This window comes from Artibeus jamaicensis, unplaced genomic scaffold (assembly GCF_021234435.1).
Source record: "Artibeus jamaicensis isolate MK-2021 breed Jamaican fruit bat unplaced genomic scaffold, CSHL_Jam_final scaffold_916, whole genome shotgun sequence".
NCBI lineage: Eukaryota > Metazoa > Chordata > Mammalia > Chiroptera > Phyllostomidae > Artibeus > Artibeus jamaicensis.
The window spans coordinates 62,495,588-62,509,285 of NW_026522059.1; the positions used below are offsets into that span (position 1 = coordinate 62,495,588).

At 41.4% G+C, this 13,698-nt stretch overlaps 1 protein-coding gene across 1 annotated transcript in view; it reads right to left on the reverse strand.

Annotated features, from left to right (window-relative positions):
- Nucleotides 1-8,247: 8,247 nt before the first annotated feature.
- The window catches only part of ZNF704 (zinc finger protein 704), a 192,871-nt gene continuing 187,420 nt past the window's right edge, over nt 8,248-13,698 (reverse strand). The window contains exon 10 of the transcript XR_005085091.2: nt 8,248-8,596. The gene's annotated coding sequence lies outside the window, so the exon portion shown is untranslated. The remainder of the gene's footprint in view (nt 8,597-13,698) is intronic.

A 13,698-nucleotide genomic window follows, 5' to 3' on the forward strand; every position in this document is an offset into this window, starting at 1 on the left:
GAAAGGAGACAGTTACCTACAAAGGAATTCCCATAAGACTCTCAGCTGATTTCTTAAAAGAAACCTTGTAGGCAAGTAGGGGCTGGAAAGAAGTATTTGAAGTCATGAAAGGCAAGGACCTGCATCCAAGATTACTCTATCCAGCAAAGCTTTCATTTGGAATTGAAGGACAGATAAAGTGCTTCCCAGATAAGGTCAAGTTAAAGGAGTTCATCATCACCAAGCCATTATTATATGAAATGTTAAAGGGACTTATCTAAGAAATTAAAGAAGATCAAAAACATGAACAGTAAAATGACAACAAACTCACAACTATCAACAAATGAACCTAAAAAACAAACAAACAAAAAAGAGAAACAATGAAAACAAAAACTGAGCAAACAATAGAACGGGAACAGAATCAGAGAAATGGACATCACATGTAGGGTTTTCTATGGGGAGTGAGAGGGGAGGAATGGGGGGCAATGGACAGGGAAGAAGAAGCATAATTGGTAGGCATAAAATAGATGAGGAGAGGTCAAAACTGGTACAGGGAACAGAATTCAAAGAACTTATAAGTACGACCCATGGACATTAACTAAGGGGGGATGCTGGAGGGTCTGGGAGGTGCAGGACAGTAGAGGGATAAAGGGGGAAAGGGTGGGAAAACTGTAATAGCCTAATTAATAAAATATACTTTAAAAATGACAAGTACCAATAGACAAGGGGAGGTTAAGAGTAGTATAGGAAAAGTAGAAGCCAAAAAACTCATTTGTACGATCCATGGACATGAACTAATGTGGGGGCTAGGGGAATGTGGATGGGAGGGGGTGCACAAGGCAGAGGGGGAGAAAGGGGGAGGAATTGGACAACTGTAATAGCATAATCAATAAAATATATTTAAAAAATTAAAAAATATATATAAAAAATGTAAAGATCCCCTCTCCTGTTTCACCTTTTTTTCCCATGGTGTTTTTTCTAAGTCTATATAGAGTCTGTCAAATCATTTTACTCTAAAGCCTGAATTTACTCCTTTGGAATATAAATGTGTTCTCTGTGTGTGTGTACACATCTGTACATACATACACACATACATGTGAATGTATTAGTGAGGGTTATTTGGAAAGTTTACATCTATCAATCAATGAATCTATCATCTCTCTACTATCTATTTGGAGAGATGTGGGTGCTTTAAGGAACTGGCTGACACAATTACAAGTCTGGCTGGTCCAAGTTTTACAGGGCAGGCTGGCAGCCTGGAAATTCCAGCAAGAGTTGATTTTGCAGTCTGGACTTCAAAGGGGTTATGGAGATTGAACTCCTTCCTTCTTGAAAGAGGATTTTGTAGGAGTTCTTAAAACCTTACACTGATTGGGTGGGACCCACCCACATTATGAGGGGTATTTGTTTTACTCAGTGTCTGCTGATGGAGCTACACAGGAACAGCCAGACCAGTATTTGATGAAACAACTGGGCAATATAGTCGAGCCAAACTGACACATAAAATGAGCCATTTATATTTATAAAACAGATCTTCGAAAGTCCTAGGAAGTCCTAGACTATGACTAGAATCAGAGAGTGATAATTCATAAAAGGTACCTATTGTTACTCATGTAATTGAACCCTGGGCTTTTCTTTTTCTTTTTAAAAGTTTTCTTTGTTGTTCAATTATAGTTGTCTCCACCTCTTCCCCTATTGCTCTCCCTTGCTCTGCCCAACCCCCGCTTTCCCATGTTAAGCCCTCCCCCTGACCCCGTTGTTCTTGTCCATGGGTCCTTTATACAACATGTTCAAACTCTAGGGTTTTCTTTTGTCCTCCAACCCTCTCCCCTGCCCTTTTCCCACCTTATATTAAACTTCTTTTCAGACAAGATAAAATCCTGTGCCCCCTGGGGTGTTCCAGACGGCTGTTACAATTGCTCATTCCCTGCTATAACTGTTAATAAAAAACCTGATTTAAATAATTTCTTTAGCCAAGAAGTTTATTTGCTTGTTTATGATTTCAATAGCTGTAGTGGCAGATCCCATCTCCCGCCGCCTTTTAATGGGAAGAGTCTCCTGCCCTCTGTAAAAATCTCTTCATCTATCTATCCTTCCATGTATCATATGTTCGTCTATTGTCTATCTATTTATCCACTTATCTATCTATCCATCAGTCTATCTATCATTTGTTTGCTTTTAACTTACCTAACTTCAGACTGAAGGTGATGTCCCATGAGTTTTTACTGAATATGAACAAGAGTAATTAAATAAAATATTTGGAGGAAAAAAATGTTGTTAATAGCAAAGGGGCCAGAATTGGACAGAAACATTTCCAGGGCTGTCTTAGATTTAGAATACGGCTGTTGATGGGACTTAAGGACAAACCAGGAAGGAGTTATAAGGCGAAATGTTGCAGGCCAAAGATGGGACTGTTTCATCCTAAGGAAAACAGATATGTTGTAAACACAAGATAGAATTCAGTGTCCTAAGAAGCAGCTCATTTTTTGGATAAAGTTGTCAAAAATCCATCAAACACTGTGTTCCAGTTCAGAGACAAAGAGTGTATGTGTCGGGGGTAGGGCAGGAGGTGGGAAGTGCGGAGAGAGAGGGCCTGTAATTGCCAGTGCAGGTCCTGATAGAAGTAAGAACGCAGGACCAGGCAAAAGGTGGCCCGGCCACGGTGACTGTACAATCCCAGGAGACTCAAGTCATTTCAGGGGGAAATGGGTAAATGAGATGTTGTCTAGAACACAAAAGAAAAAAATTTAAATGAAAGGACACTAGCTTGTTAGGTTAGTAGCTTGTTATCCTACATAAAGGACAATTAGAAGGTATAGTTATCAGCCAGCAACTAGAGGTTTTTTTAAACTGGTTTTTTAGTTTTACAAAGTTTGTTTAAAAATTGCTAATGTTTCTACTGAAAAAGTACAGATCAAAAATTTTAATTACAGATCCCTATTATGAAATGTTAATTGCAGTTAAACTCTGAAGACTAAAGATAAAATAAAAATTTTAAGTGTTCTTAAAGAAGGAAGTCCTGAAGTGTGGGTGAAATATGCAGGCCATTTGTAACTGATGAAGGGTGTGCTAGACAGAGCGGACAATGAAGCTACATGAAAGCCAGGCTATGAAGAACTGGAGAGTCATAGATGCAGATGGTTGCTGTTCAATGCACAAAACCTGGCTTGAACTAACATAAGGCTATTTTTGTTTATTTTTTCCCATTGTGTGTGTGTTTTCTGCTACAGAAATACCAGTGTTTGATTATGGGCAGCTTCCTAGACCTCCTTACAGATACATTTTATTGTCTGGGCCTTAAGAAAAGCTACTCAAGATACTTCTTAATGTCTTTTTGTTCCTAGCCTTCAGTTCTGGTGGAAGGCAGATACTTCTGTTTTCTCAGAATTTTGCCCCAAGATGGGATGGGAATGGAACTAGTGCTTCATGGAACGAGCAGAAAGGAAGGCTAACTTGCCACGTTCCTGGTCGTTCCCGCTTGCCTGCTTTTAGAATTCTGGTCCTTTAGTCTTCATTCAGAGTTCAGTAGAGAGCTCCCAAGTGAGAAAAAGAATTTTTTACCATCCAGAAATAGGAAATCATTTAATATATTCAATGCAACCTCTGTGTTGCTTGTTGCAGGGCTCCCTGCCTGCTCTTTCGAGGACTCTTCTTCATACCCGGCATTGTCATCTACTTGAGCCTGACAGTTTTTTTTCATTACCTGACCTACCTTGTGAATACTCTAGCACAGACTATGTCAAGTTAGGAAAATAATAGACTATATTATGTAACTAGAATATGAGTGAATTTGTACATAATATAATGAATGAAATCATGGACTAATACATATAATACATTTCCTGGAACTCTATGAGAACGTCATAATCCCTATCATTAATGAATCAACAAACAGCAAGTACTGGTAATGATATGGAGAAGAGGGAACCCTAGTGCACTCTTGGTGGGAATGCAGACTGGTTCAGGCACTGTGGAAAACAGTATGGAGTTTCCTCAGAAAACTAAAGATGGAACTGCCTTTTGACTCAGTGATTCCACTTCTGGTAATATGTCCTAAGAATCTTGAAACACCAATTCCAAAGAATATATGCTTCTCTATGTTCATAACAGCTTTGTTTACAACAGTCAAGATCTGGAAACAGCCTAAGTGCCCATCAGTAGATGAGTGAATAAAAAAGCTGTGGTACATTTACACAGTGGAATACAATGCAGCGTTAAAACAGAAGGAAATCTTACCTTTTACAACAGCAGGGATGGAACTGGAGATTATTATGCTAAGTGAAATAAGCCAGTCAATGAAAGACAAGTACCATGTGATCTCATTTATAAGTGGAATCTAATGAACAAAATAAATTAATGAGCAAAACAGAATCAGAGGCATAGAAACATGGGAAAGACTGATAGCTGTAAGAGGGGTGGGGGTAGGTAAAGACTGGGTGAAAAAAAGGTGAAGGGATTAGTCAAAGAACATACATGCATGGCCCGTACACATGGACAACAGTATGGAGATTGACTGTGGGAATGGGGGGCAGGCTGAGTGGAAGGAGGCAAAAGGGGAAAAATTGGGACAACTACGATAGCATAAACAATAAAATATTTAAAGAAAAAAACCCTCCATAACCCTGCATGATGATGATGGTGGTGGTGGTGATTATTATTGTTCTAATATCTGGAATCTCCAGGCTCCCATATCATTGTCCTGTGTTTTTTTTTTCCCTCACTAGTGACACTGGGCTCATTTGTGCTTTCTGCTGCTGGGTGCTTAGCCCGAAGCCAGTGGGCTCTGCCATTCCCTGGCAACCTCCTGGAGCATGTCTCAGTTTTACCTGGAGTGGCATCCTCATCCATGTGAGTGGCACGTCACCTCCCTAGAACTGACAGTTTTCTACTGCATGTAGAGGTAGAGAGCCACTCAGATTTATCCCAGAAGAGTGATGTATTCCCTCTTCACAGATCATAGCATTATTATCTTTTTCTCTCTCTTTCAAGAAAGCCTACCTTTCAACCTTCAAGAAAAAAACAAATTCTAACTCTGAGAACACCCCAACATGTTCCAAATTTGGCTGCCTTCTTGAAGGCACTCTCCAGAGAAAATTTAAAGAATTATATACCTTCTTTGTTCTCCAGGGAAATTTATATCACCTATGAATTATTTAGTCTTTTAAGCCACATAGAGCCTTCACACATTTTTGTTTTGATTATTATATAATAACCAATGTTTAATGCAGATGCATTAGGGAAAATTATGTAAATTTCCATAAGTGAAAAAAACTAATATATAGTTTCAACACCCCAAATTTGCTCTGTTCACATATCCTTGTGTACTCTTCTGTATTTTATCATACAGTTCAGTTTGGGGAATGGGATACTGTGCACATGATGTATTTTAACCTGAATTTTAATTTAACGTAAAAGTTTAATTTAACATAGTTTGAAAATCTTTGATTGTTAAACAAGAAAAACTAATGGAATGTCAACATCGAGGTCCATTCATGGATGGGAGGGGAGACATGGTTAATAGCAAAATAGTCTTCTAGCCCTGGCCTCATTTCTCTTTATAGCTCTGATCTCCACTTGACTACTTTAATGTATTGTTTGTGGTTGTCCATCTTCCCCACAGAATATAAGCTTCATGACAGCAAAGATTTGGTTTGCTTATTGCTGTATTTCTGGCTATAGACTTACATCAGTTACAAATTCAGCATTCAGCCCAAGTTTACTGAATGAATTAATGAAAAGTTCACACCCTGATTGGTGATTATCTTCTTGTTCATTTATTTGCTGTCACATTTACTGTTTATTATTCTCTGTGGTTATCGTCAACTCAGAAATTTATTCATAGTAACCAAGCTCATATATGTGTATTTATAAAACTTTAGATTATTAACTAGCTCAGTTGCAAAAACTTTCTGTTAGTAATTTGCATGGTGGTATCATATTTCCCTCAAAAATGAAAAGCTTCCTAAAGGGCTTATCTGATTCACTGTGGTGGCTCAGGCCACCTCTGCAAACAGCTAGAGAACTATAGATCTTTGATGTAGTATTTGTGAGGATTTGAGGAGCTATATCCTCTCAGATCTTTTGGGAAGTTTATAGCCTTTCAAAAGCTTCCGTCTTGTAGAGAAATTGGAAAATCTATTGCCAACATATCAGAAGGTAGTGAGTTTATATGAGTTACATGTAAAATCTGGAGCAGTGTGACCATTGTTCTGTATATTTCATTTTCATTAAAACCAGAAGTCACCAGAGTAGAGGTCAAGAGGCCGGGGCCAATAGACAACAGAGTGAAGTGGGGGCCAGTCCCTGGAACTTCCAACATGTGTCCTCTGGGTTTCCATGAGCCCATGCTGCTGTGGTTCCTGTGCTCTCTGTGGATAACCTGCTGCTGCTTTTTCAGTAGGCTAATCCTCACTATGGAGCCTTTAAATATTGACATTCTTTGAGTCTTGGTCCTACATTTCAGTTAGTGTCTGTGAACACACTGTGGCTCCCCAAACCTTTAATTCTTTCTACTGATTTTTAAAAAATCACCCCAGTCTTTCAATAAAATGAAGTGTATTTTACAGACAGATACAGAGATCCTAAGGAGACAGAAAGGCAGGGCTGTCTGTGATGCCCTCGCACAGGCCCCACAGACAGAAGCTGGATCCAGTGAAGGGAACATAGGTGTGGAGGTCCAGGTGGTACCCAGTATAGTGAGGGGGCCCACAGTGCAACAGGACCCAGTGGGGGAGACATGTGACACCCACACACAGTATCTGGGGAGATGACTCCAGAGAAACTGGTAAGGCGTACTGCCGCTTACCTACAATATGCCACATCAGAGTTGTACACTTTGGATGCTCAGGAGAATCACCTGGGGAGTTCTTTTTAAATGCCACAGCCCTTCCCTTCCCAATAAAATATGCTTTAGGAAGAGAGGCCTACGTATCAGCAATTAAAAATCTCCTGAAGGGATTCCAGTAAGTAGTCAGGGTTGGGAACCACTTGCTAGAAGAAGCTGATCTGAGAAACAAGTAGAGGTGAGAGTAAGGAAGAGTGAACTTGGACCTCTTCCAGGTCTACGAGCAGATTCAGGGAGGAAGGATCCTGGACCTGGGGAAAGACCTCTTGCCATGAAGCATCAAAATAAACCTAATACAAAGACTGTGGAGCTGAGGCACGGAGAAGACTCAAATCTTGATGACATCATCTGAGGTATTCCTGTCTCTAGAAGTTCCAGTTGTATATTCTATATCTTCTCTTTTTACTTAAACCAGGATGGCCTAGGTTTTCTGCTTTGGTAAAGGGAGTGAGCGGAGTGTTACTTGCACGGCTATCACTCCCTACCTCTCTCATATATGCGTTAGGTCTTATGTACTGAACTTTGTTTTTGCTTTGGTTGGCAGGGACAGCTCATTGTGTCCCAATATTTGGTTTCTCGTTCTTCCATGTAATATCAGGCTAAGCTGTCTAGAAAACTAAAGATGACAATTCTTAACTTCCATTGCAGTTGTGGCCATGGGATGAAATTTTGGCCAACAGAATGCAAATAGAAAGATAATGAGGTAGCATCCAGAATGCTTAAAAGCCAGCAATAACTGGCCATTTTCTCCATCCTTCCTCAGTTTGGTCATCTGAAACATGGATGTCATCATTTTCAACTTGATGAGGAGGCCGTACCGAAGGAATGGGATGGACAGGGAGCCGGGGTCCTGGGCGTTGCAGTGAGCAGAGCCACTACATTGATTCTGGCCTGACACTCCCAGACTTCATTTATGAGAATGAAAACTATATTTCTCTCTTATGAAGCCAATTCTATTTTGGGTTTCTGTCAACTTGAAGCTGAATCTAATCCTAATTAGTATACCATATTAAGTTTCATGCTGATAGATTTGGACTCTGGTCTTTGGGTACTGATGCCATCATCCAACATCTGCTCTGTCCAGCTCTCTGTCATCTGTTAATGAGATCAGTGTGCTGCCTGTGCCTCCCTCCCAGTCATTAAAAAAAAAAAAAATAGAATCAGGAGAGGGCCAAAGACTACAGCCTACTGCCTACGACAGAGGTTTCTCACCAGAGTTCTTGTTATTTATCCACTTTGCCTTTGGACACAGGTGTGGGATGGTGTAGAGGGAAAATGAAGAGCATCAGCTATAGATCAGTGGGTCTCTAACTTTATTGTGTATCGGAACCACCCAGAGGGCTTGTTGAAACACAGACAGCTGGGCCTCATCCCCTGAGTTTCTGATTCTGTACATCTGAAGTGAGGCCCAAGTACTTATGTTGCTAATAAATCCCAGGTGATGCTGGTTCGGAGGGTCCAGGGACCACACTTCGAGAAACATTACTCCAGGCTGTGATTTTTACTTGGTAGGTAGGTGATCCATAAAAGAGGGAGAATATTTCAAAGCAGTTTGGCTATGGAAAGCAAGTCCTTGAAGACACAAAAGGGGCTGGAGTATCTGGGAGTGTTGGACTCTGAGAGGATCAGAGTGCTGTGTGTGGCCTCCAGGAAGGAGGCCAGCACGGTCAGGGTCAGAAAAAGGTAGACTCTTCTCTTTGCTCTGGAGGAGGCTGACGGGACTCCTGTCCAATGGCTTCTATTTTCTCAGTGACGAATATGCAAGAGCATTACCTGCAGCAAGGATATTAACAAGGTGAGGAGAAATAACAAAACAGCCTGGCACGTCCCACATCCTGGGGCCGTCTAAGGCAGGCTGGGGAATTACAGGAGCACTCTAGCAGGGCTGCACCCGCCTGAGGAGTTAGCTGGCTCGTCTTTGTATTGGCACATTTCTGGGAACATCTAAATATCAAACTTGACGCAGTTCCAGGGAGGATATGGCGCAATGCTCATCAAGGTGTCTCAGGCTCAGCAAAGTGCTCGAGGAATGTTCAGTTCACATTGAACAGTCAGTGAGCAGGTGAAGCTCGGTTTGTAGTTTACACTGCCTCCCTGGAGCAAAACGACAGTTTGTTAGTTTCCACGTGGATATATTTTTGATGACTTTTAAAAAATATGTATTTTATTAATTATGCCATTACAGTTGTTCTATTTCCCCCCTTCATTCCCCTCCACCCTGCACACCTCTCCTCCACCATTCCCCCCTTTAGTTTATGACCAAGTGTCTCAAGTTCTTTAGATGCTATATTTCCCTACTATTCTTGCCCTCCCCCCTATCTATTTTCTACCTACCATCTATGCTACTTATTAATGAATTTTTTAAAAACCTGTTTTGTGGGCAGACACTATATAATGTGTGATTTTACTTAAGAGAGAGAACACTTCATATATTGTTGGGCATCACACCTTAAAAAAGATGACAAATGCACAACGACCAAATCCCATAATACAGTTTCTTCCTAAAGTAGGGTGACAAGAAGACCCAACAGGTGCTGCCACATACGAGCACGTTTCAGCTTGCTTCTGACTCACAGAGCAGCCGGAACCATAGTTCAGTTCCTCCTCTCTGGGGATGTGAGAAACAGGAAAATAAATCTGAGGACATTTGGAATGGCTTCACACCCCACCACCGAGCCTAAGATTGGTGCTGTTTCTGAGAGGAAGAAATTAAGACCCGCAGAAAACCAGAGGACCCCTGTGTCACTAGAAGGAGTCCACAGGGAAAACGGTGGTGACCAGGCATCAGGGTTTGCCTAGGTTTAGGGCAGTTCCTGGGATGTGACATTTTCAGTGCTAAACCTCTGATAGTTTCTGGAAAACCAGGATAATTAATCGCATGGCAGAAGCTGATCATTGAGGGAAAAACCCGAACTGGTGTGGAGCACAGGAAGACTGCTGTACTGATTTCTGGTAGGAAAAAGGCCTGGCATTGCGGGTATGTGACTAGGGTACCATAGTCACAGCCTTGGGCTCAGGAGGCCTCAGGCTTGGTATAATGTTCTGCTGTTGTCACTTGAAAGTCTTCATAACTTTTAAAAAAATATATTTTATTGATTATGCCATTACAGTTGTTCTATTTCCCCCCTTCATTCCCCTCCACCCTGTACACCCCCTCCCCCACCCCCACCATTCCCCCCTTTAGTTTATGACCACGTGTCTCAAGTTCTTTAGATTCTATATTTCCCATACTATTCTTGCCCTCCCCCCTATTTTCTACCTACCATCTATACTACTTATTTTCTGTACCTTCTTTCCCCTTCTCCTCCTCCCACTCCCCTGTTCACTCCCCTGTTGCTAACGCTCCATGTGATCTTCATATGGTTCTGCTCCTCATCTAGCTGTCCTCTTAGTTTGCTTTTGTTTTAGGTATGGTTCTTTTTTTTTTTTTAATATTTTATTTATTTATTTTTAGAGAGAGGGGAAGGGAAGGAGAAAGAGTAGGAGAGAAACATCAATGTGTGGTTGCCTCTCTTGAGTCCCCTGCTGGATGAGCCCCCTGCTGGGAACTGGCCTGCAACCCAGGCATGTGCCCTGACTGGGAATCGAACCGCGATACTCTGGTTCGCAGGCCCGCGCTCAATCCACTGAGCTACGCCAGCCAGGGCTAGGTGTGGTTCTTAATAACTGTGAGTTTGCTGTCCTTTCACTGTTCATCTTTTTTATCTTCTTTTTCTTAGGTCAGTACCTTTAACATTTCATAGAATAAGGGAAAGTCTTCATAACTTTTAAAGAAAGGGTTACTCATTTTCATTTTGTTGTGGGTCCCGCACATTATGTGGCCAGTCTGCAAATTACGTGGCAAGGGAGCTGGGGCTTCTGTTTTGCTTCCTGTGAGGCCTGATGAAGAAATGCAGACGGGTTTCCCGTCCTGCCTCTCCTCTTTCTGGTTAAGCAAAACCCAGGTGAAGTAGTTCTTTACCCATTAAGTTTTTCAAAGGCTACCCTCTCTTATCACACATGTTAGTATATAAAAAAATTAAAGTTGGCCCAAATGAGGCACGTCCACCATGGATGGGATTCTCCCAGCAAGGAAAAGTGAGCAGGAGAAATAACAGGTAAAGCGTTTAGAAAAGTCTGAGAAAGTGTGGTGAAAATATCGCAGGGGCCTCCACCGGGGAGAAGCCATGCAGAGCCACTGGGTCAAAGGGAAGCCTCCGGGGAAGATGAAAGGGGTGATCGTTGTAAGTTGAGAGAGAGACTTTTAGAATAAAGGTAATAATAACAGGCACTTGGGGGGAAATAATGAGAAGTTCACATTGGGGAGCAGTGGGGGGTTAGATTGAGGAGAGAATATTAATTCTCTCCAAGTTATTCAAACAGAAAAAAGTTTTTCAAACAGAAGGGTGTTGTACTGTGGTATTTATTTACTGATGCTTTTGTCATTTTAAATAGGAACCTTGGTGAGAAGAGGGGATGGCTAGCTAAGAGAAGGTAAGGAATAGTTAGCTGAGAGAGGGTAAGGGAAGTTGAACTGGGAGTGTGAAGCCAGGGTAGCTGAGCAGGTGTGAGGTTGTCAAGATGACCTTGGGGAAGTGGCTGAGCTCAACTGTGTTCTCACTCCTAACTGGGACCCAGAGGGTCACTCATCACAAGAGTGACCACGTCACACAGCCCCTGCCTCACCTGGGCCAGGCCTGCAGAAACAGTCCGGGGCACCAGGCGACACTGCACTGAGCTGTTCCCCGCAGCACAGTACCTGGCACTGCAGCTTAGAAATGTAGGTAGAGGAGGACCTGCTGCGAAAGTCACAGGCTCTTCAAGCTTTTCATTGTATTTTTTTCTTGCGGTCTTTGGATGGGTAGATGTCAAAGCTGTGTGTGGATGACAGGGGGAATGTAGCTGGAATCAGACGCAGGGATTCTGCCCCAGTCATGGAAAGGATGCTGGGTCCCTGTTGCTTCTCCCCACCATCCGTGGGGAACAGGGTTGAGAACTGATTTGTAGAGGTCTGGGCAAGGCATTCTGGACTTCTCAAGGAGGAAAAGTATACTGTAGAAACAATGTCACCTGGCTGGAAAAGAATGATTTTTAAAGCTTAGAGAACTTGGCAGTGTCTGCATGTGTGTGTGTCTGGGTTCTGAGTTCTGTTAAACTAAGTGATGAGTGGCTTCCAGGCAGTGAGGCAGACCATCCATAGATGAGTGGATAAAACAACTATGGGACATCTTCACAATGGAATTCTACTTGGCCATAAAAAAGAAAAAAATTTACCCTTTACCTAAACAATTCTAAACTCAGAACAAGTCTGCTGATACATAATTTTAAAATGATTGTGCATATCCACATAGGTCTAGAAGTAACTTTTATAAAACAATACATTTAAACATTTTTGGGGGTGGGGGTGGGAGAATTTGTGAAGTCCACTCAGGTATGCCTTGGAAAATAGACAATATTTTTGTGTTAAGATAAAAATTTCCCAGGTGATCAGGCAGGTAAATATATATTTTTATCTTCATCTGAGGACATTTTTTCATTGCTTTTAGGGAAAGAAGAAGTGGGGGGAGGCGGGGAGAGACAGAGAGAGAGAGAGAGAAAGAGAATTACACTGATGTGAGACAGAAGCATTGATTGGTTGCCTTGACAGGGGATTGAACCCAAAATCTGAGTATGTGCCCTGACTGGGAATAGAACCTGTGGCCTTTGGGTCTATGGGACAATGGTCCAACCAACTGAGCCAAGCTTGCTGGGGAAACAAGGTAGATATTTTAAGGTTTAAGGAAATAATGACAATGTTGACATTTTATGAAAGACAAAGGCAATTGAAATTATTGTTCAATGGTGAAAAATTAATTTCAAAATCTATTTTTTAACAGGTTTTACTGCATAGTCACTAGAGGGCAGCATTTGATAAAGGTTTGATAAAAATCTACATGAACTGTAATTTGTAGGCATCACAGAAGTTTAATTGTTTTATTAACAATGATAATAGTCAAAAGTACTTAATCTTACTTCCATTAGCACAACCAAAGGAAGCTCTGTATGCTTGGTTTCTACGTGGACTAAGTAGTTTTTAAAGCAGTATATTCTGATTTGGAAAGGGCGTATCTGTTTTTACCGTGTTCAAGATGATAAAAAGCAATCAAAGGAACTAAAAACAATTTAGGCAGTATTTTACAAGTCCCAGATTGATCCCGTTGGTTTGCTAAAAAGGAGTTTGGTTGTTTTAACTCCATCTCCAACATATTATTTACCCTCCCTGGGAAACTGCCCAAATTTGGCCCCATTTCACGTGCAGGGAAAAGGTCCAAGTCTGGGCCAGCCGTGGGACTGACCGAGGTGGTGGAACAGCAGAAGAGAAGCAGCAGGCTTGCCTCCAGGGGCCAGAAACATCCTACCGGACGGCATTTGAAACATCGCCATGGACGGCAGTGCTGGGCAGTACCAGGGACAGACTCCTGACTGGCTCGTAGGCATCAGTCAGTAAATGTTAGTTCCTCGGATGTTTACTCTCTATACAGTTATTTCTTGACTTGTGATGCCACTTAACCTATATTTGCTGTATTTACAATTTTAAAATATTAAAGAATTACATGTACTTGAGAAACAAACAATGTAATATGATACATGATCAAATATGTCTTTCGGACCCCACATACCAGACTTTCTCTCTGGAGGTAACCACCAGTGATGATTTTTTTCATACATTCAGAAAATTTCCTTGAAAAAACATGTCTACACAGGGATATGTATATACTATACACATTTTTCTACAAATAGGAATATACTATATAGGTGCTATTCTATTCTTGCTTTTTATTGTTGCAGTTCAACAATGCATCTTAGAAATTTTTCATATCTTATTGCCTAACTTTTTCAATTTTATATTTTCCAAT